This window comes from Nerophis ophidion, linkage group LG08, assembly GCF_033978795.1.
Source record: "Nerophis ophidion isolate RoL-2023_Sa linkage group LG08, RoL_Noph_v1.0, whole genome shotgun sequence".
NCBI lineage: Eukaryota > Metazoa > Chordata > Actinopteri > Syngnathiformes > Syngnathidae > Nerophis > Nerophis ophidion.
The window spans coordinates 60219367-60244301 of record NC_084618.1 but is presented as its reverse complement, the minus strand read 5'-3'; the positions used below and the strand labels follow the sequence as shown (position 1 = coordinate 60244301).

At 41.7% G+C, this 24935-nt stretch overlaps 1 protein-coding gene and 1 long non-coding RNA gene across 4 annotated transcripts in view; one reads left to right on the top strand and one right to left on the bottom strand.

Annotated features, from left to right (window-relative positions):
• Positions 1 to 24935, top strand: part of raraa (retinoic acid receptor, alpha a) — a 397302-nt gene that overhangs the window by 156228 nt on the left and 216139 nt on the right. The gene's annotated exons all lie outside the window — the stretch shown is intronic.
• Positions 23051 to 24935, bottom strand: part of LOC133558076 (uncharacterized) — a 50883-nt gene continuing 48998 nt past the window's right edge. The window contains exon 5 of the long non-coding RNA XR_009807894.1: positions 23051 to 23158. This is a non-coding gene — a long non-coding RNA (uncharacterized LOC133558076). The remainder of the gene's footprint in view (positions 23159 to 24935) is intronic.

Below are 24935 nucleotides of genomic sequence, written 5' to 3'. Positions count from 1 at the left end.
GCGAGGCGGACGACCCGGGCACGGCCACATCCGTGGCCGACATGGAGGAGGGAGTGTCTGGCGAGGAGGATGACCTCGCAGAGGCCACGCCCGTGATCGACGTGGTGGACGACGCCTCAGCACCGAAATCCCAGCAGGCTTGGAAGCAGCAGACGAGGGTGCGGGGACTGCAGCCAAAGCAGGCCCGAGTGCAGCTGGCGAGGATGATGCGGGTGCTGCAGCCGCAGGAGTCGTCGGAGGCGGCCTGGGAGCCGCAGGAGTCGTCGGAGGCGGCCTGGGAGCCGCAGGAGTCGTCGGAGGCGGCCTGGGAGCCGCAGGAGTCGTCGGAGGCGGCCTGGGAGCCGCAGGAGTCGTCGGAGGCGGCCTGGGAGCCGCAGGAGTCGTCGGAGGCGGCCTGGGAGCCGCAGGAGTCGTCGGAGGCGGCCTGGGAGCCGCAGGAGTCGTCGGAGGCGGCCTGGGAGCCGCAGGAGTCGTCGGAGGCGGCCTGGGAGCCGCAGGAGTCGTCGGAGGCGGCCTGGGAGCCGCAGGAGTCGTCGGAGGCGGCCTGGGAGCCGCAGGAGTCGTCGGAGGCGGCCTGGGAGCCGCAGGAGTCGTCGGAGGCGGCCTGGGAGCCGCAGGAGTCATCAGCGTAGAAGCAAACGGCGACGTCGTAGAGGCAGGCGTATTAGTCGTCGGCAGTGCTTGGCGGCGTGGAGCTGGTACCGGCGCTTGGCGGCGTGGAGCTGGTACCGGCGCTTGGCGGCGTGGAGCTGGTACCGGCGCTTGGCGGCGTGGAGCTGGTACTGGAGTAGGCTCCAGCCCTGTCGACACAGTTGTAGGCTCCAGCCCTGTTGTCGACGTTGGTGTGGGCTCCAGCCCCGTCGTCGACACTGGTGCTGGAGTAGGCTCCAGCTCTGGAGCTGGTACTGGAGTGGGCTCCAGCTTTGGAGCTGTTGCTGGAGTGAGATCCAGGCTAAAGTCTGTAACTGGTATGAGAACCAGTTCTGGGTCGGAGGCTGGTGTGAGAACCAGGTGGGAGTCTAGTGCTGGTTTGAGAACCAGGCTAGAGTTCAAAACTGGTGTGAGAACCAGACTAGAGTTCAAAACTGGTGTGAGAACCAGGCCCGAAAAAGCTGCTGGTGTGTGAACCAGGCGAGAGTCGAATTCTGGCGTGAAAACCAGGTTAGTGTCATGTGCTGGTGTGAGAACCAGACTGGGAGCAGGTGTCGGCTTCAGCCGAGGAGCAGGTGTCGGCTTCAGCCGAGGAGCAGGTGTCGGCTTCAGCCGAGGAGCAGGTGTCGGCTTCAGCCGAGGAGCAGGCACAGGGGTCTGCCGAGGAGAACTAGGGGACTGGCTGTGAGCAGGACTAGGACTATGATGAGTGATAAGACAAACACTAGGACTCGGGCAAGGACTTGAGAGAGGACCAGGACTTACAATCACACTAGTGCTTTGAGAAGGGCTTGGGCAACGACCAGGACTTACAGTCATACCAGGGCTTGGGCAAGAACTAGGACGAACGGTCAAACTAGGGCTTGGGCAAGGACTGGGACTAACAATCAAACTGGTGCTCGGGCAAGGACTAGGACAAAGACTAGGACTTACAGTAACACTGGGGCTCGGACAAGAACTTGGGTAAGGACTAGGGTTCGGACGGAACACAGGTGGAGGAGGTCTACAAGGCCGTTGAGACTTGGCCGGGGAAAAAACAGGTGGAGGAGGTCTACAAGGCCGTTGAGACTTGGCCGGGGGAAAAACAGGTGGAGGAGGTCTACAAGGCCGTTGAGACTTGGCCAGGGGAAAAACAGGTGGAGGGCTAGGAGGCTTAGTAGTTTTAAGAAGAGGTAGCGTCTGCCCTACCTCCGCAACACAGCTATAGGCCGTAGCCCCCCCCTCCAGACGGGAATCCCAGACCCGTTCCCTGTGGTCAGGGACTGACCATAAGGGAGGGTGGTGGGAGGTTTGGAGGCAGGCAGACCCCTCCCCTCTATATTGTCCAGAGTGTCCCTTTGAAAAGGGAGAAAAAACTTTGGACTTGGGCAGAGAATGAGGTTTAAACGGTGGGTTAGAAGAAAAACTAGGTGACTGAGGTTGACTAGAATAATAAGAAAAAATATCCTGATACTTTTGTATCTTATTATTAATGTTATTGTCATTTGAAAATGGCTGAGAAAACGAATCTTCCCCTAAAAATTCCTTGTTGATGACGTCATCATCGGAGGACGGGCCCGCGCCACCGGGGGGCGTCGACGAAATGACGTCATCTGCGCGGGACACAAGTTGGGAATTTGCCCAGTCGGTAAAACTGTTAGCAAAGTGTGTTATTGGGTCCCCAAACAATGGTGTAGGGGTCCTGTGTGCCGACTGTAGGCTGCTGTGTTCGTGAGGAGGGAGACATGGAGTGGGAAAGGCTCTGTCGCCCGACGAAGCCATACTTCGCGGCTTCCGCCGACGCGGACGAGCGCGAGCGCTGCGGGAGGGAAACTCACCGCTCCCGGAAGCATCGATCGGAACCAGTCTTCCCTCCAGGTCCCACATCATGCTTTCGTCTGGATTGCATCGGAGAGTCTCAGCCTCCATCGCTCGGAATACCCTCCATGTGCCTTCGTCGAAGGTCTCCTCGTGGTTGCCAGACGCGGAAAAACTCTTTAATGCTCGGATCCTACTGTGAGGACTCTTCTTCGGCATGGCAATGCCGGTGTGGTTTTCCCGTGGATGCGTCGAAGCAGAACACAGCAAAAGTAAGATATAAGGTATTTATTTAATAACAAAAGTCTATGAACAAAAATACTGGTGTAAAGAGAAAGAGTAAACAAAACATTTAGCATGAAAGCTAGACAATAAAGTGGCTTGGCGTGAGAGCTAGCGAGAAAATACATACGAATGATGAGAGTCGTCACTGATGCGCGTGGGCAAATTAGGATCCGAGAATGAGTGAACAGAAAAGGTGAGCTTAAATAGGAGGGTGATAATTATTAGCAGGTGTGCGGGGCGAGACAGAGAATGAAAAAACAAACACGTGAAGATCTGAGCAGCAGATCGCAACACATCCGAGTAGACTTCATTAGTTCGTGCTCATAGACCTAGATTGGTCAGATCTAGTCTAGGACTTATTGGTCATATCTAGTCTAGATGAACTGATTTACGTGGACCCTGACTCAAACAAGTTGGAAAACAAATTCGGGTGTTACCATTTAGTGGTCAATTGTACGGAATATGTACTGTTCTGTGCAATCTACTAATAAAAGTTTCAATCAATCAATCAAAGGTGAAATGTCTTCCAGGACAAGCCAAACAGTCCAGTTTCGATCGATTGAATGCCCTGAGATTACACCGACCTGAATGCATGAGAACATTCATAGACATGTTTTGTTATTGTTGTTGACCTTATTTTTGTTATGATGACTTGTTCTTGGCTACGCGCAGAGACTGTGTGTCCCAGTTGGCCTGGGAACGCTTGGAGATCCCCCAGTAGCTGGGGGAGGCAAGTCTGGGCTTCCCTGTTTAGGCTGCTGCCATTGAGACCCGACTTTGGATAAGCGGAAGAAGATGGATGAACTTGTTCTTGGAAATGTTTTTTTCATGAAATAGCAATTTTTTTACTCATAAAAGTGCAACATTTTTTAGCCTAAAAATATTTACATTTCCTCATAAAATATAACTTTTTCAAATGTTGCGTTGTACTCTCTGCTCTTCCCCTTTTATTATTGATGTTGGCTTATAGTCAACTATCAGCCATATTGTACTGAGCAGCCAGGCGCAATATATGGAACAATAACAAACCTTTCTGGTTCTGGGGATAGTGTCACATTTTCCACAAACACTCTTGAGTAAATACTTTAAACGACCACTAAGGTGAAGTCTGATGAGATAGTTTGAAACCTTGAGCCATTTTTGTCCGTGACATCAAGTTTTAGGCTATGTCTACACTAAGCTGGACTTCCCCTTAAACAAATAATTATTTCGCCTAAGCATTGTGTCAGCCACACTAAGCCATCGTTTAAGGTAACCCATCCATCCGTCCATTTTCTACCACTTGTCCCTTTCGTGACGATTGTCATGACCAGTTATCAGAATCCCTAGATTGATTGTTGTCAAATTTTATTTGTCACATGGATTACTTTCACGTCCATTAAAGATTTGATAAATTAATGATGTCTCAGGTGTGATTCACTACAAAAGGGCCCCACTGCCCACTGGATTCTAATTAACTGAAATACCAAAATACTGGATATTGTTCAGATAAGTTACATTTAAGAACTTGCACACAAAGCAACACTGGAGGTGACTACCTACTGTACTCAGTGGCCTAGTGGTTATATCACTGGTTCTTAACCTGGGTTCGATCGAACCATAAGGGTTCGGTGAGTCAGCCTCGGGGGTTCGGCAGGGCCTCCGCCGCAGAGGTCAAGACACACCCGTAAATAAAAACTTCTCCCTATCGGCGTATTATGGATACGGCAACAGCAGAAGTCACACTCATTTGCAGGTGTGTAATTTGTTGTGAGTTCATCCACTGTGTTGGTTTTGTTCTTTGAACAAGGTGATGTTCATGCACGGTTCATTTTGTGCACCAGTAAAAAAAAACATTACTTTGTCTTGAATTTGAAAAAAACTACACATTTTATTTTTCACTAAAGAATGGTTCGGTGAATGCGCGTATGCAACTGCTGGGGTTTGGTACCTCCAACAAGGTTAAGAACCACTGGGTTAGAGTGTCCGCCCTGAGATCGGTAGGTTGTGAGTTCAAACCCTGGTCGAGTCATACCAAAGACTATAAAAAATGGGACCCATTGCCTCCCTGCTTTGCACTCAGCATCAAGGGCTGGAATTGGGGGTTAAATCACCATTGTTGATTCCCGGGTGCGGCACCGCTGCTGCCCACTGCTCCCCTCACTTCCCAGGGAGTGATCAAAGGGATGGGTCAAATCCAGAGGACAAATTTCACCCCACCTAGTGTGTGTGTGACAATCATTGGTACTTTACTTTAACTAAACTTAACTTTGACGTGCGCATTTTCCGTACATGCGTACTAGGTTGCATTGCGCCGGCGGACGAAGGAGGGGAGGGGGTCTTAAACGACCATTGTGTGTGTGGACAAGGATAAGGATAGGTGGGATTTACCCTGTATAACCTTAGCCCCTTACTGTAGAAGGGGCCTTAAACAATATTTGGAGGCAAAGATTCAGCTCGAACAAATTGTGCATTTGGATGAATAGCACAAGAATCCTAATGCAGCACTTTGTCCTTGTTGGAGCCTGTGGACCATTGTAGTCCCCCTGCTTAGGCTATGTCTACACTAAATTGTTTAACCCTTAAACCAATAATTATTTAGTTTCAGCCACACTAAACCAGCGTTTAAGGTCCCCCTCCTCGGACAAATTTTTACACGGGTACGTCAGCCGTGTAATTCTTGAATCTCCCGCACTTGGCTTTGTATGGACTCATTGATCGTTTACAGAGTGAGTTCGGACAGGAAGTGACGCCAGAAAGACTGCCCGCACAGGAAGTGACGCCAGACATAACGCGCCACAGCCAGCTTCATAATAAAGCGATTTCGTAGCTTGGAGCTAACCACTGGAAATATGAAGGCGAGTCATCCAGACATGCCCATGTCTCCCCTTCTGCGTGGCACAGTGCTAGAGTGGCCGTGCTTAACCCGAGGGTCCCTGGTTCAATCCCCACCTAGTACCAACCTCGTCACGTCAGTTGTGTCCTGAGCAAGACACTTCACCCTGGCTCCTGATGGGTGCTGGTTACCCCCTTGCATAGCAGCTCCCTCCATCAGTGTGTGAATGTGTGTGTTAATGGGTAAATGTGGAAGTAGTGTCAAAGCGCTTTGAGTACCTTGAAGGTAGAAAAGCGCTATACAATTACAACCCATTTATCATTCTACATGTGCAGATGCTTGTGGAAATCACACATGAATACCTTAAGAGAAAGCGATTGCAGCTCCTTGGTTCTACTTAGCGAAAAACTTTGTCCAATTGTCGAAAAAGAGACGACAATGCAAGCTCCTGTGGATGTGATAAAAAAAAAAAGGTAGAGTTTGCTTTGTACTACCTGGCCGCCGAGGGAAGACGAGGGAAAACTACGGAAAACATTGAATGCATTTGGACTGGCAAAAAAATACTGTATCAGTTATTGTCCGCCATGTATGTCACGGACTGAACGTCTGGGTCCAGAGTATAGAAAGTCACCAAAAACGAATGGACAATGAAGGTGAAGACAAAAGTGTGAGGAGTGTCCTCAACCAGATACAGTATCTATATCCCTAGTTTGATTGATGCAAAATGTTCTTTATCACTTTGTTTACGTGTCTAATAAAGATTTGATTACCGTATTTCCTTGAATTGCCGCAGGGCATATAGTATGCGCCTGCCTTGAATTACTGCCGGGTTAAACTCGCTTCGCAAAATAATTAGCACATGCTTAGTATTACCGCCTGGTCAAACTCATGACGTCACTAGTGACACTTCCCCTGTCATCATTTTCAAAATGGAGGAGGCTGATTTCAATACCGGTAATTTGAAATCGCATAAAGGGAAGAAGATTAAGAGCTATTCAGTAGGATTTAAGGTCCAAGCTTACATCACACTCAAATTTTTACTGCATGCCTTTGGTAAGTGCCGGAGTGAGAAGAGGTTTTAAAATAATTAGCGCATGCTTACTTTTACCGCTTGCCTTAGGTAAGCGCAGGAGTGAGAAGAGGTTTTAAATTAATTAGCGCCCCGGCGGCAATTCAAGGAAATACGGTAATTTATGATGTCGCAGATGTGATTCACTACAATAGAGCAGTGGTTCTCAAATGGGGGTACGCGTACCCCTGGGGGTACTTGAAGGTATGGCAAGGGTTACGTGAGACTTTTTTTTAAATATTCTACAAATAGCAACAATTAAAAAATCTTTCATAAGTATATTTATTGAATAATACTTCAACAAAATATGAATGTATGTTCATAAACTGTGGAAAGAAATGCAACAATGCAATATTCAGTTTTGACAGCTAGATTTTTTTGTGGACATGTTCCATAAATATTGATGTTAAAGATTTCTTTTTTTGTGAAGAAATGTTTAGAATTAAGTTCATGAAACCAGATGGATCTCTATTACAATCCCCAAAGAGGGCACTTTAAGTTGATGATTACTTCTATGTGTAAAAAATATTTATTTATAATTGAATCACTTGTTTATTTTTCAACAAGTTTTTAGTTATTTTTATATATTTTTTTCAAAATAGTTCAAGAAATACCACACAAATGAGCAATATTTTGCACTGTTATACAATTTAATAAATCAGAAACTGATTACATAGTGCTGTATTTTACTTCTTTATCTCTTTTTTTCAACCAAAAATGCTTTGCTCTGATTAGGGGGTACTTGAATTAAAAAAATATTCACAGGGGGTACATCACTTTAAAAAGGTTGAGAACCACTGTTATAGAGTACCACAGCACACTGGATTCCAGTTAATTGAAATACCACAACACTGGATATTGTTCAGATAAGTTAAATTTAAGAAGTTGCACACAAAGCAATACTGGATGTGACTATGATGTGCGCATTTTACGCGCATGCATACTGGGTCGCATTGCGCTGGCGGACGGAGCAGGGAGGGGTCTCAAACGGGGGCATTGTTGTGTGTGGACACGGATAAGGTTAGGTGTGATATACCCTGGATAACGGGGTCTTAGTCACCATGCTATATTCTAGTCTTCCACTCCATAGTCTGCTTCTTTCACTCATTCGCCAGCACAAACTTTCAACTCTGACTCCCCCTGATAGAAGGCCCACCCTTCCATCCTGGCTCTCCAAAGCATTTTCCTCCTCGCTCTTTCCCTCTCGCCTCTCTGCTCTCTTCATATTTCATATTAAGCAAGCCGTTCCACGGAGCCAGCTGTGTAAACAATAGAGACCAGCCCCTTCGTGTTTTTACAGAGCTAGAAAAATGTTGAGAAAAAAAAAAAAGAAAAAGCGAGACACAAGGAGCTCGCCGCGGGCCGTGCATATCAGTGATCTACAACCCTTTTGTATCTCCCAACCTCCTTTGAGCGCGAGTGGAGCTTTTTGCTGTACCGTTTTTGTGTGTGCAGCAGACCTGTGTGTTTATGTGGATGTGGGGGCTTTCTGTAACCATAGTCTCCTGCAAATATTGACTGAGCTGAATAGTTACAATGGATAGCCTGAAAAGCAAACCCTGCATGTTGTGTTCCTTCTCCATGCCTGATTAATGCTTCTCCAGCTTGATGGTGATAAGCAGGAGTGAGTCACACTTTTACTGCTTTAACAAGTTCATGCGTGGCATGGGTGGGCGCGTCCGTGAGTCCGCTGCACGGTATATGCATGCATGAATCCAGGTGGTCAAGTTCTGCACGGGCGATCACGCAGCAGTGCTCGTTTTATGTGACGGCAGCAAGAAACCATCCGGCTTTGTCTGACACACGTGCACACCATTTATTAGCCAGTTTATTTTGTTATGGGAGGTTTTTTTTGTTTTGTTTTTTTCTTTTGCAGGCGCACCCACATGTTGGCATTTGAGATAATTAGAGTCTGACCTTTCTGAGGTGAGGCAGAAATGTCACCCAGCCTGCCTCGCTGACAAGTGGATTCACCCCACAGGGGGCCCTGGCAAAAGTTGAGGCCCTAAATGTACACTGAGCATGCTTTAGCCTCACTTGCTCGCTCTTACATCACTCTCTCACCCATGCACCTTCAGCCTGCTCAAAGTGGAGCTCAATGAATGAGGGTACATGTCACACACATAGCAGAAAATCATTTATATATTTTATTACTTAATTATTTATAGGGCTTCACAGTGGAAGAGGGGTTAGTGTGTCTGCCTCACAATACGAAGGTCCTGCAGTCCTGGGTTCAATCCCAGGCTCGGGATCTTTCTGTGTGGAGTTTGCATGTTCTCCCCGTGAATGCGTGGGTTCCCTCCGGGTACTCCAGCTTCCTCCCACTTCCAAAGACATGCACCTGGGGATAGGTTGATTGGCAACACTAAATTGGCCCTAGTGTGTGAATTTGAGTGTGAATGTTGTCTGTCTATCTGTGTTGGCCCTGCGATGAGGTGGCGACTTGTCCAGGGTGTACCCCGCCTTCCGCCCGATTGTAGCTGAGATAGGCGCCAGCGCCCCCCGCAACCCCGAAAGGGAATAAGCGGTAGGAAATGGATGGATGTTGTCTGTCTATCTGTGTTGGCTCTGCGATGAGGTGGCGACTTGTCCAGGGTGTACTCCGCCTTCCGCCCGATTGTAGCTGAAATAGGCGCCAGTGCCCCCCGCGACCCCGAAAAAAGGAAATAAGCAGTAGGAAATGGATGGATGGAATTACTTTAATTATCTATTTTTTTATTTATTATTTTTTTGTAAAAAAAAAAAGAATACTTTTTTCCTCATTTTTTACTTGAACTTGGAAAAAAAACTAGCTTTTTCAGCATAAACCATTTTTTTCACTCATAAAATATGATTTTTTTTTTCATCATATAAGTACTACTCACACCATTATTTAACATATTTTGTCTAATATTTGTACTTTATTCTAATGAATGTGATATTTTTCTTGTAACATTCCAGTATTTTTGTCAAGAAACTCAAAATGTTTTTCTCATGCAAGTAAAACTTTTTAGGGGAAATAAAACATGTTTTTCGGCATTAAATTCCTTTTTTTTTTGTCATCAAAAAGCATTTTTTCACTCATAAAATATGATTTTTTTCCTCTATCATATTAGTAATACTCACACAATTTTTTTTTCTAATATTTGTACTTTATCCTGACAATAAAAAAGGTTTTCTTGTAAAATTTTTGAATGTTTGTCTTGAAACAAAAAAAAATGTCATGCAAGTAAGTGTTTTTCTCCGATAAATTCGCTTTTCGTTTGAAAGTTGCACTTTTTAAAATTAGCGCTTTTCTCTCAAGAAATTTACTTTTTTTTCTTATAATTATAATAGTTTATAAATAACTTTGTTTATTTAAGTTTTCATTTTATTTTGTATTATTTCACTTTTTTTTGTAATATTACTACTTAAGAAATATTTGATAAAACGAATTGTCCAGAGTTTACGCTGCCTTCCGCCCGAGTGCAGCTGGGATAGGCTCTAGCCTATTTAACAGTTCAGTAATTATACCAACTCCACATCCATTGCAGCCAATCACCCTGTAAGTGCATCCCTAGAGTACATCTGCGGTCCCTACTCAAGCTTTCTGATTTTTCCCCGGATGTCGCACATGAGTTTTGGTCAGGGGATGTCGTCCCAAATAAGGTTTGTGAAGTTCTTTCAGACACTGTTTTTTATCTTTTGAAAATACATCTTTGAAAATACAACTTTTACAAAACATTTGCTTTTCCCCTAAACTTATTCTCTGTAAATCAAAAATAGTTTTGTAATTTAGACTTGTTTCCTGCAACATTATTGCATTTTTCTCATAAGATAAATATTTTTTTATATAACTTTTGTGAAATATCTGTTTTATTCGTTTGATTTCAAATTTAATGCTTCATACTCAAATAAAATATACATATATATTTTTTCTCATAACATATTATTTGTATCCCCTAACACTGGGGTCAGCAACCCGAGGCTCTCGAGCCGCGTGCTCCATGGAGCATTTTTAAAAAAGGATTGAGAATGCAAATAGAATGAAATAGATGGAGGGCAAAAAATGTTTTAGTATGTTTTTGAGGACAAACATGACACAAACCTTCCCAGTTGTTGGAAAGGCCACTGTTTAATATGTTTGTGTGATGCTTCACTGATGAGTGTATTTGGAGAACACCGTTTTGTCCTACTAATTTCCGCGGTTCATGAACTCACCATAGTGTGGACTGTGACGCAACAGTTTGTTTACATGTAAAATCTTACACTCCTTTTTTGTCTCATTTTTTCCACCAAAATTTTTATGCTGTGCGTGAATGCTCAAAGGTGCGCTTTGTTGATGTTATTGACTTGTTGGGAGTGCGAATCAGGCTTATTTGGTCAGTGCATGACTGCAAGCTAATCAATGCTAACATGCTATTTAGGCTAGCTGTATGTATATATTACATCATTATGCCTATATATATATATATATATATATATATATATATATATATATATATATATATATACAGTATACGCCTGTATATTTGAGCTCATTTAATATACTTTACCTTTATCTTCTTTGTAGATACAAACCCCGTTTCCATATGAGTTGGGAAATGGTGTTAGATGTAAGTACAAACGGAATACAATGATTTGCAAATCATTTTCAACCCATATTCAGTTGAATATGCTACAAAGACAACATATTTGCTGTTCAAACTCATAATTTTTTTTATTTTTGCAAATAATTAACTTAGAATTTCCAAAGTAGTTGGGAAAGGGCATGTTCACCACTGTGTTACATCCCATTTTCTTTTAACAACTCTCAATAAACATTTGGGAACTGAGGAAACTTAATGTTGAAGCTTTGAAAGTGGAATTATTTCCCATTCTTGTTTTATGTAGAGCTTCAGTTGTTCAACAGTCCGGGTGTCCGCTTCCATATTTTACGCTTCATAATGCGCCACACATTTTCGATGGGAGACAGGTCTGGACTTCAGGCGGGCCAGGAAAGTACCCAAACTCTTTTACTATGAAGCCACGCTGTTGTAACACGTGGCTTGGCATTGTCTTGCTGAAATAAGCAGGGGGGTCCATGATAACGTTGCTTGGATGACAACATATGTTGCTCCAAAACCTGTATGTACCTTTCAGCATTAATGGTGCCTTCACAGATGTGTAAGTTACCCATGCCTTGGGCACTAATAAACCCCCATACCATCACAGATGCTGGCTTTTGAACTTTGCGCCTATAACAATCCGGATGGTTATTTTCCTTTTTGTTCCGGAGGACACCACATCCACAGTTTCCAAATGTTATTGGAAATGTGGACTCGTCAGACCACAGGATACTTTTCCACTTTGCATCAGTCCATCTTAGATGAGCTCAGGCCCAGCGGAGCGGGCGGCATTTCTGGGTGCTGTTGATAAATGGGTTTGGCTTTGCATAGTACAGTTTTAACTTGCACATACAGATGTAGCGACCAACCGTAGTTACTGACAGTGGTTTTATGAAGTGTTCCTGAGTCCATGTGGTGATATCCTTTACACACTGATGTCGGTTTTTGATGCAGTATCGCCGGAGGGATCAAAGATCTGTAATATCATCGCTTACGTGCAGTGATTTCTTCAGATTCTCTGAACCATTTGATGATTTTACGGACCGTAGATGGTAAAATCCCTAAATACCTTGCAATAGCTCGTTGAGAAATGTTGTTCTAAAACTGTTTGACAATTTGCTTACAAAGTGATGACCCTCGCCCCATCCTTGTTTGTGAATTACTTAACATTTCATGGAAGCTGTTTTTATAGCCAATCATGGCACCCACCTGTTCCCAATTAGCCTGCACACCAGTGGGATGTTCCAAATAAGTGTTTGGTGAGCATTCCTCAACTTTATCAGTATTTATTGCCACCCTTCCCAACGTCTTTGTCACGTGTTGCTGGCATCAAATTCTAAAGTTAATGATTATTTGCAAACAAAAAAATGTTTATCAGTTTGAACATCAAATATGTTGTCTTTGTAGCATATTCAACTGAATATGGTTTGAAAATGATTACACAAATCATTGGATTCCGTGTATATTTACATCTAACACAATTTGCCAACTCATATGGAAACAGGGCTTGTAATTTAGTTTTTGCATGTCTCATGACACATTATCTGTATGTAATTTTGGCTGCATTTCTGATAGTTGTTTGTGTGCCATGTTGTTCCAGACCACAGCAAACATTACCCAACTTGCCAATTATAATAAATACATTAGAAAAAGACAGCCTTAAATTGGACACACACATCTATACCTTTGGCCATTAAAAGACAGTAATTACCAGGAGTTATTCAGCAAACATTTGCTTCAGCCTGCGACACATAATCATTTAGATAGGAGGCTATTATAGCTAATAAAGACATGTACATCATGTGTTGCCTTCATTATAACACTTTTATACAGCTTTTCGTTTTTCGCGGCCCCAGACAGATTTATTTTTTTGTATTTTTAGGTCCAGTATGGCTCTTTTAACGTTTTGGGTTGTCGACCCCTGACCTAACACGTCACATTTAAATAAATTCAAATATCTTCAAAACTATTCAAAGTTTCCTCATGTGTTTGTGTTGTGTTGCTGTTGTACATTTGCTATCCCAAACCTAGTGAGTTGGTAAACCGCAATACATTTCTTTTATAGAGCTTTGCGTGGCCACTTTGGCCTGAATAATTCATCCAACATTAGCTGAGATACAGTACAGTGCCACTGACTTGTCTAAGTGTGCCGCTCTACTTATTATGCAAATCTGAGCATGAAATGTACTGTTGGTGCTCTCCACATCTCTCCAGGGCAGATGGACTGCATGCAAAGGTGACTCAGGACATGATTTGGGGGTCACACACACACACACACACACAAGAACACACACATGCTTGGACACTAGTTGATGTACACACACACATATTGCACTTTGTCACATACACAGCTACATATTTACACACTTGTGCATTTTCATCATTGAATTGGCACATTTTACTTGTGACATGTATTCAAGCGCACGAAGCGGCCCTCATGAAAATTTCAAGGCATCGTGCCGGAGTCACTTCCATTACTGGCACCTCTGCAGAAGCACACCGGCTGGATGATGGAGCGCAGCGTAAAAGATTCACGTCCACTCGGAGCTTGACGGCCTTTGGTGTTCCCCAGGAGAGGTTGCTGTTTCACGCTTAAAGCCCTTTAAAGTGAAATTCAAAGTCATGCGTCTCGTTTTCCAGCGTGTCCTCTGGAGGATTTGGCCAGATGTCAAAACTAAAAGTGAATAACAATATTTCATATTTCATTCATCGGTTCTGAACTGGGCGTCTGTCCAGCAAAAGCACGTCATCGCACTTGCATGAGCGCCATGTTTACATGCAAGCTGTGCTAGAAGTGCGTTTTCTGATCATTAAAGGCCTACTGAAACCCACTACTACCGACCACGCAGTCTGATAGTTTATATATCAATGATGAAATATTAAAATTGCAACACATGCCAACACGGCCTTTTTAGTTTACTAAATTGCAATTTTAAATTTCCCGCGAGTTTCTTCTTGAAAATGTCGCGGAATGATGACGTGTACGCGTGACGTCACGGACTGTAAGGAAATATTAGCGCTGCACCACACACAGCTAAAAGTTGTCTGCTTTAACCGCATACTTACACAGTATTTTGGACATCTGTGTTGCTGAATCTTTTGCAATTTGTTCATTTAATAATGGAGACTATAAAGAACAATGCTGTTGGTGGAAAGCGGTGGATTGCAGCTGTCTTTAGCACCGAGACACAGCCGGTGTTTCTTTGTTTGTTGTGAAGCAGAGCGGTCATGCGAACATGTTTTCTCTACGTCAACAAGCTTGTTTTTAGATGGGGGAATTGTGATATATATCTTACCAGAGACATCAATGGATTATTCGTCGTCCTGCAGCAGCTGTCATGTCAAAAAAGGCAGCTGTGAAGTTGGCTCCTCGGCTTCTCTCTGAGACACTGCGTGTTCACCGCAGCCATCCGACCTCGAGGTATGTCTTTACAATCTTAAAAATCTCACTAAAACACTTTTAAAACAATAAGCAGATAAGGGATCTTCCAAAATTATCCTAGTAAATGTGTCTAAATACATCTGAATCGCTCACAATACAATCGCCTTTTTTTTTTTAAACTTTTTTTTAATTTCTTTTTTTTCTTGTCCTTCGCTATCAATATCCTCAGCCACAAATCTTTCATCCTCGCTCAAATTAATGGGGAAATCGTCGTTTTGTCGGTCCGAATAGCTCTTTTTGTTGGAGGCTCCCATTATAAACAATGTGAGGATGTGAGGAGCCCTCACACATGTGACGTCATCGTCTGCGACTTCCGGTACAGGCAAGGCTTTTTTATTAGCGACCAAACGTTGCAAACTTTATCGTGGATGTTCTCTACTAAATCCTTTCAGCAAAAAAATGGCAATATCTCCAAATGATCAAGTATGACACATACAATTGACCTGCTATCCCCGTTTGAATAAGACAATCTAATTTCAGTAGGCAAAACTTTAAACACTCTGCTTTGCACACATAAAAAATAAAAAAACACAAATTATTGTCAAACCATGTTAAAATGATGAAAATATTGGTAGAAATACAAAGCAGGCTTTGGCTGATGTATTGGTGTGCCGACCTCCACCCAGGCAATAATGCTAATTCTGGTGGATACATGTACACTTTCATGTTACCTGCCTTATGCATACACCTAACAATAAGATTTGTGTATTACTTTATGAAAAAAAATAAGGAAAATGAAAGGAAATGTGGGAAAACCAATGTGCACTCTAATCCAGATTTGCCTTAAAATGTTATCTATTTGACAAAAATCAGCAGCCCACGCACAATCGAATTTAAAAGATAATCAAACTTTTATCTCATTTTTTTTCAATTCTTTTGAAAAGTTATTCCAAAATTTAAATGACGACAATATTTCCATTTTGGACTTTTCCTAAATTCCTGTATTTTGTCTTATTTCCTGTCCAGCGCTCTTATTGTGGTTTCTATTTCCTGTTTGCCTCTGTTTTCCACAATGGTAATCAGGACACACCTGTTCCTGGTTGGCAACCAGGATGCTTTGTACGTCAGCTATATCCTCTTACTCATTGCTCATGTTTTGCTTGCAATTTGGCTTCGCTTGATTGTTTTGATGCTATGCTATCTCGAGGTGTTAGCTTTCTGTGCTTTCCCTAGCTGCACTAGCTTTTGTTTTGTGTGCACTCCCTAGCTGCACTAGTTTTGATTTTGTGCTAATACATCATATTAGCTGCATGCCATCTCCTGTCTCTGCATCCCAGGATCAACAACACCATACCAGAATGCAACAATGACTGTATGTACAGTGCAGTATTTGTTTGTGTAAAAAAGCTGTCGTGCACAAATGTATCACAGCATGCACATATACTGATATCATTTTTCAAATACAGTAAATGGTGCCGCTGAATCATATTGGCTTGAAATTTTTCTACAAAACACTTACTGTAACTTTACCAGTGTTCCGATGAATCGCCACCAAATGTGGTACGCCTTTTAAGGGGACTGACAAGCACGTGGGTAAAATTTTAGCAAGATTGATTGAAAAAAAAATGGCTGTCATCAAGCTCTGTACTGTACTATCAAATAGTAAAACTGACACTGACGGTTTTTAGCTGGGTTCCCCAAACTACGGCACGCCAACACCCAAAATCTGGCCCAGGAGAAGTCCCAAGTTCAAAATACAAAATGTTTTTTTTAAATTATTATTATCTTTTGTAATCCGCCTTTTCTAATCCATTTTCTACCGCTTGTTACTCTGTGTCTCATAGCAGCTCAGGCAAATCATAATGTCAAAAAATGCATTTTCCCATTGATAACGTGACTTAATTGCGCTGAGAATATATATATATATATATATATATATATATATATATATATATATATATATATATATATATATATATATATATATATATATATATATATATATGTATATATATATATATATATATATATATATATATATATAAAAGAACTCTCCTGAAGGAATCAATAAAGTACTATCTATCTATATATATATATACTGTATATATATATGTATGTGTGTGTGTGGGGAAAAAAAATCACAAGACTACTTCATCTCTACAGAACTGTTTCATGAGGGGTTCCTCAATCATCAGGAGATTTTATATATATATATATATATATATATATATATATATATATATATATATATATATATATATATATATATATATATATATATATTAGGGCGCCCCCGCGACCCCGAAAGGGAATAAGCGGTAGAAATGGATGGATGGATGGATATTAGGGCTGTGAATCTTTGGTTGTCCCACGATTCGATTCAATATCGATTCTTGGGGTCACGATTCGATAATATATCGATTTTTTTCGATTCCATTCGATTCTCGATTCAAAAACGATATTTTTCTGACTCAAAACGATTCTGTATTCATTCAATACATAGGATTTCAACAGGATCTACCCCAGTCTGCTGACATGCTAGCAGAGTCGTTGATTTTTTTCAAAAAGCTTTTATAATTGTAAAGGACAACGTTTTATCAACTGATTGCAATAATGTAATTTTTTTTTAACTATTAAACAAACCAAAAATATTACTTATTTTATCTTTGTGAAAACATTGGACGCAGTGTGTTGTCAAGCTTATGAGATGTGATGCAAGTGTAAGCCACTGTGACACTATTGTTCTTTTTTTTTTTTTTAATGTCTAATGATAATGTCAATGAGGGATTTTTAATCACTGCCATGCTGAAACTATAACTAATATTGATACTGTTGTTGATAATATTCATTTTTGTTTCACTACTTTTGTTTTGTTTTGAGTCCTGTTTGTGTCTCCTCAATTGCTCTGTTTATTGAAGTTCTGAGTGTTGCTGGGTCAGGTTTGGTTTTGGAATTGGATTGCATTGCTATGGTATCGCTGTGTAGTGTTTTGTTGGATTGATGCTAAAAAAATATATATATATATATTTTTTTTTTTTTTTAATCAATTTTTTAAAAATGTGAATTGATTCTGAATCGCACAACGCATTCGATTTGATTCATATTCAAATCGATTTTTTCAAACACACTAATATATATATATAATATATATATATATATATATATATATAAATACACACCCCGGCCCCCAGCCAAATTGTTTTTCCCAATGTGGCCCCCCGAGTCAAAAAGTTTGGGGACCGCTGGTTTATGGTGTCTAAAATCCAGCTTAATTGCAATGTACTCACAACTTCAATTTCGGTGTAGATTGATGTAAAATATGGCTTACAGTGTCATAGAGAAGACTGTAATATGATTGTCACACAATTTTTTTCAGCGCTCTTACAATGCCTAACAACTGTTTCAGTACTTGGTCTAACCGCACCCCCTCGCTGAACTCCATCTCGACATGTGTTGCATCTCTGACGTCTATTTATGCGCACACCAGCCCGCGCGCGCTGTATGTCATGCGGCGCATTCGCCGTCCCCCGTGGCTCTGCGCTCTCTCGTCGCATTGTCCGCCTTTCCGCCCCGACCGACCCTGCTCTGCCATTTGCTGCATGGCCGATGATTAATTCAAAGTTTGCTGTCACAACCGATTACGGTCTCGTGTGCCCCGTGACCTCTGACCCTTCCCTCTCCCTGGTTGTTACATGCCAACGTGAAGAGTTAAGACTAAGTGACCCAGATTGTTTGTTTGTTTATGACCCCTTCCCACTGTTAGTGATCACGTAGCTTCCCTCAGGAGCAAGCCCGCATACAGTTGTGCACTTAAGTATACATATGTTGAAATGAATATAGCATGCGCAGCGTACTGGTAAAAGACGCAGATAAAGCCTTAAAAATAGAAAGTGCAGTGAAGCTGGAAAAAAGAGCAATAAATGCATGAATAAAGCCCGGGGGAAGCTATAGGCTTCACCACAATTGCTCATCTTAATCCTGTTTTACACTACTTATCTATTCCTGGTTTTAAGATAGCACATGCATTACACAGCGCCAGCATACATTTAGTTCCTGTTTGTCCACCTACTTTCATTTGATTGATCTATATGATACGACTGGACCAGCAGCTTTTCATCACAATGTACATCCTCCCTTTTGTTCTTATCTGTGATTGTCCATACAAACCCCAAAACCAGTGAAGTTGGCCCGTTGTATAAATCGTAAATAAAAACAGAATATAATGATTTGCAAATTCTTTTCAACCTATATTCAATTCAACAGACTGCAAAGACAAGATACTACTCAGTGGCCTAGTGGTTAGAGTGTCCGCCCTGAGATCGGTAGGTCGTGAGTTCAAACCCCGGCCGAGTCATACCAAAGACTATAAAAATGGGACCCATTACCTCCCTGCTTGGCACTCAGCATTAAGGGTTGGAATTGGGGGTTAAATCACCATAAATGATTCCCGGGCGCGGCACCGCTGCTGCCCACTGCTCCCCTCACCTCCCAGGGGGTATTCAAGGGTGATGGGTCAAATGCAGAGAATAATTTTGCTACATCTAGTATGTGTGTGACAATCATTGGTACTTTAACTTTAACTTTAACTTAACGTTCAAACTGGGAAAGCTTGCTATTTTTTTCAAATATTAGCTCATTTGGAATTTGATGCCTGCAGCCTGTTTAAAAAAGCTGGCACGAGTGGCAAAGAAGACTGAGAAAGTTGAGGAATGCTCATCAAACACTTATTTGGAACATCCCACAGGTGAACATGCTAATTGGGAACAGGTGGGTCCCACGATTGGGTATAAAAGCAGCTTCAATGAAATGGTCAGTCATTCACAAACAAGGATGTGGCGAGGGTCACCACTTTGTGAACAAATGCGGGAGCAAATTGTCGAACAGTTTAAGAACAACATTTCTCAACAAGCTATTGCAAGGAATTTAGGGTTTGCACCATCTAAGGTCTGTAATATCATCAAAAGGTTTAGAAAATCTGGAGAAATCACTGCACGTAACATTAAATACCGTGACCATGGATCCCTCAGGCGGTACTGCATCAAAAACGGACATCAGTGTGTAAAGGATATCACCACATGCGGTCAGGAACACTTCAGAAAACCACTGTTAGTAACTACAGTTTGTCGCTACATCTATAAGTGCAAGTTAAAACTCTACAATGCAAAGCCAAAGCCATTTATCAACAACACCCAGAAACGCCGCCTCCTTTGCTGGGCCCAAGCTCATCTAAGATGGACTGATGCAAAGTGGAAAAGTGTTCTGTGTTCTGACGAGTCCACATTTCAAATTGTTTTTGGAAACTATGGATGTCGTGTTCTCGGGGACAATGAGGAAAAGAACCATCTGGATTGTTCCAGGCGCAAAGTTCAAAAGCCAGCATCTGCCATGGTATGGGGCTGTATTAGTGCACAAGGCATGGGTAATTTACACATCTGTGAAGGCACCATTAATGCTCAAATATACATATAGGTTTTGGAGCAACATATGTTGCCATCCAAGCAACGTTATCATGGACGCCCCTGCTTATTTCAGCAAAACATTGCCAAGCCACATGTTACAACAGCGTGGCTTCATCGTAAAAGAGTAAGGGTACTAGACTGGCCTGTCTGTAGTCCAGACCTGTCTCCCATTGAAAATGTTTGGCACAATATGAAGCATAAGTTCGAACATTAAATATCTTGTCTTTGCAGTCTATTCGATTGAAGATGAGTTGGAAAGGATTTGTTAATCATTTTATTTGTTTCGGGTTTTGTACATTAGATGAAGGGTTTATTACTTTATGTGTGTGGCTGAATGCTTGATTGATAAAAATGAGCAAGTGCACCTTTCTCTTTGTTTCCCTTAATATAGTGTTTCTTAACTATAGGGCCAGAGCGTCCCCTGAGAGGGCCGCCAAAAAATATTTGTTTCTTAGCAGCGGTACACAGCTTTCATACACTTTTCCACCACTTGTGGCAGTAATGACAATATCAAACAAACAGGAAAAAGTCTGTAGCTAAAGTTAGAGAAAAGTTTCATCCTCGCAAAAATAAAGCTGCATTTGCATTTGCACATAAGAAACATAGATCATGTTTATTATTTATTTTAGCGCTGCATAATCAGTTTTTACGAGTCCATTTGCAGAATATTTGCTGAGTATTTTTTTTTGTCTTTGTGACTAACACATGCTGCCATGTAATTTGAAAAGGGTTTAAACTGTACGTAGGTGTGATATAATTATTAAATTGAGAGAATGTCAGTTATATGCACATTACATTTTCTGTAACTAACTGAAGATTTCTGTAGACTTCATGGCAACAGGAAGTGAAAATGTTTATTCCTTACCATGCTGGAATTGTTTTATTAATCTTAATACAGACACTTTTACAGTTAGAGCCTCTTATGGTGGATGATTAAAAGGGGAAAAAAATGCCACAATTGCCGTCGGTTTTATAAGGATATAAGGGTTCACGCTGTAGCTTCATGTCTAGTAAAAAAACATTATCCCTGTTTGTTTACTGCCAGATCACTTATCCAGAGTTGTGTGATGACGCATATCAGCATACTTGCCAACCCTCCCGGATTTTCCGGGAGACTCCCGGAATTCAGCGCCTCTCCCGAAAACCTCCCGGGACAAATTTTCTTCCGAAATTCAGGCGGAGCTGGAGGCCACGCCCCCTCCAGCTTCATGCGGACTTGAGTGATGTGTTGACAGCCTGTTTTCTCGTCCACTTTCCCACAATATAAACAGCGAGCCTGCCCAATGACGTTATAACTGTAGAATGATCGAGGGCGAGTTCTTGGTTTGTTATGTGGGTTTATTGTTAGGCAGTTTCATTAACGTCCTCCCTGTGCAGTAACAACACACAACAACAGCAGTCACGTTTTCTTCTACTGTAAAGCAGTTCGTCTGCCGTACACAGCAATGTTGTGACACTTTTAAACAGGACAATACTACCATCTACTGTACATGCATATGTGACAGTAACATCTACGGCAGGGGTCACCAACAGTTTTGAAACCAAGAGCTACTTCTTGGGTACTGATTAATGTGAAGGGCTACCAGTTTGATACACACTTAAATAAATTGCCAGAAGTAGCCTATTTGCTCAATTTACCTTTAACTCTATGTTATTATTAATAATTAATTATATTTATCTTTGTGGAAACACTGATCATCCGAATGATTTCTCACAATAAATATATATTTTTGATGTCATGTTTTAAATAGGTTAAAATGTAATCTGCACTTTTCTGGCTGTAAATATACTCCTCCCCTCTTAACCACGCCCCGCCCCCATCCCCCACCTCCCAAAATCGGAGTTTTGATTGATTGATTGATACTTTTATTAGTAGATTGCACAGTTCAGTACATATTCTGTAAAATTGACCACTAAATGGTAACACCCGAATAACTTTTTCAACTTGTTTAAGTCGGGGTCCACGTTAATCAATTCATGGTAAAAGGTCTCAAGCTTGGCAAGTATGCATATCAGTCACATTTTAGTGACCACACAAAGCGCTGTAATGATAACGGCGGAGAAAGGAGCCCATTTCCAGCTTTTCCCATTGACCCAGCGAGCTGTTGCTCCTTATTGAGCATCCATGTAGCCCCTGGCTGTTACATAGCAGTAGAAATGGCTTTACATCACTTGCAGTGTGCTGACAATACTAATGCATTTTACATGATCCCACCAGTGTATCTCCAAATATGGATGCTTGTGATGCAGCAATACCTTACAGGCATGTGTTTCCTACTGTAACCCACTTTTGATTTAATAGAAGCAGGGAAAGAGGTGTGTAGCTGAAATAAATGTTATTTGTCAACTGAACTGTGTTATAAATGCATTGTATGTACGGTCCCGATGCTTTTAAACATGTTCAGAAGTACAAATTGGTGAATTTGTAAATTTTTAGATAAAATACAATATAAAACCTTGAAATGAGACTACCATCTGATTGTGCAGTCCTTAATTAACTGAGTTAGTTGGCTCGGGCCCCGTTTCTGTCATCTCTTTTGTTGTATTGTTGTTGCTGTTATTTGTTAGTTTATTATATAGTATTTTATAAAGATTTTTCTGGCTTTTTGTCTACTAAATGAGGTGCTTCAAGGTTGATTTTAAGTTTTGAAAGATTTACGTCAACAAAGATGGCCACTAACAGGGATAGTAAGTAAGGATGGGTAATCATTTTTGTTCTTTCATAGGTACTGACCGAAGTCTGTCAGTACTACCGGATACAAATTCATGTAATGTAAATCTGTGCCTTATTTCAAAGCCTTTGTTGCACGTGATGTCACGTTTGCTTGCAGACTCGACACCGGCTCAATCACTCGACAGGGAAACAAGCACTCTTCTAGTAAGTTACTACAAAACCCAAAACCAATGAAGTTGGCATGCTGTGTAATTCGTAAATAAAAACAGGATACAATGATTTGCAAATCTTTTTCAACTTATCTTCAATTGAATAGACTGCAAAGACATCCATTCATCCATCCATTCTCTACCGCCCACTCCCTTTTTGTGTTCGCGGGGGGTCACTGGAGCCCATCTCAGCTGCATTCGTGAGGAAGGCGGGGTACACCCTGGACAAGTTGTCACCTCATCGCAGCGCGACTGCAAAGACAAGATATTTAATGTTCAAACTAAGAAACATAATTTTTTTGTGTGCAAATAATCTTTAACTTCGAATTTAATGGCAGCAACATGTTGCAAAAAAGTTGGCACAGGGGCATTTTTACCACTGTGTTACATGGCCATTTCTTTTAATAACACTCAGTAAACGTTTGGGAACTGAGGAAACCAATTTTTGAAGCTTTTCAGGTGGAATTCTTTCCCATTCTTGCTTGATGTACAGCTTAAGTTGTTCAACAGTCTAGGTTCGCCGTTGTGGTATTTTAGGCTTCATATTGCGCCACACATTTTCAACAGGTGACGGGTCTGGCCAGTGTAGTACCCGCACTCATTTACTATGAAGCCACGCTGTTGTAACACATTGCTTGAAATTGAAATGATAATGTTTAGCTAAATGAGCTAATATTTGAAAAAAATTACATTTTCCGGCTTAAACGTTAAGTGTCTTGTCTTTGCAGTCTATTTAATCGAATATAGGTTGAAAAGGATTTGCATTTCATTGTATTCTGTTTTTATTTACAGTTTCGACAACGTGCCAACTTAACTGGTTTTGGGGTTTGTATTTCCTATGCCAACACATAGGTGATCAAAAGTACAGTATGGCTCCACTTTTCCAAACACGATAGCTCAATGCTAATTTGCATGACATTTACCATAGACATGCTAAAGATTAGCATTAGTGATTTTACATGCCGATTTCAACACCTCCAAATTTGGTCATGAAAACTACTACTAAGTTGCACGTTACAAAAATATGTTTGGAACATGTCTTCATTCCATATTGTTCCTGTGTTAGCTTTCCTGGAAATACAATTCCACTACGTCAGGGGCGCTCACACTTTTTCTGCAGGCGAGCTACTTTTCAATTGACCAAGTCGAGGAGATCTACCTCATTCCTATTTATAATTTATATTTATTTATTTATGAAAGAGACATTTTTGTTAACAAGTTAATGGTGTTTAATGATAATACAAGCATGTTTAACAAATATAGATTTCTTTCTTTCATGAAGACAAGAATATAAGTTGGTGTATTTGATTCTGATGACTTGCATTGATTGGAATCAGACAGTGGTGCTGATAACGTCCGCATTTTCAAATGGAGGGGAAAAAAAGTCCTCCTTTCTGTCCAATACCACATGAAAGTGGTTGGATTTGGCATCTCATTTGTACAACTTGCATACTCGTTTTTAAACCCTTTGTTATGAGAGTAGCATATGTGTGTGTGGCCCTTTAATGTCTGGCAGCAGGTGAGTGACGTCAGCGAGTGGGTGGGTGGGCAAGCAAGTGAGAAAGCGGTCGCTGAGGGCGGGGGAGAAATACATTGGCATCAAACTCCGTAGCTTGCTAGCTTGTGCACGCTAGCTTTCTGAGACTCTTATTTTGTTAGCACAGGCAGGATGAAACAGGTCTTTTATGGTGAAGACAGGAACTGTGCAGTCGGTCTTTAGAGTTTTGACAGTAGGTACGGAGTCTCTAGAAATGAAATGTGTTTTTCGGCGTCCGCCCTGTTAGTGATTTTTTTCTTAAATATGAGCTCGCAGCAGCCAGCGTCATCTCACAAGATCCTCGGGTGCCGAGAATGTCAAACAACTGACGAAAGTGAAGTCTTGGTATGATTGATGATTGTTCATTTTTATGTATATTTTTTAATGCCTGGCTTGAGATCGACTGACACACCCTCCGAGATCGACCAGTCGATCGCGATCGACGTAATGCCCACCCCTGCACTACGTCATCCTTCTATGATGTCAACACTG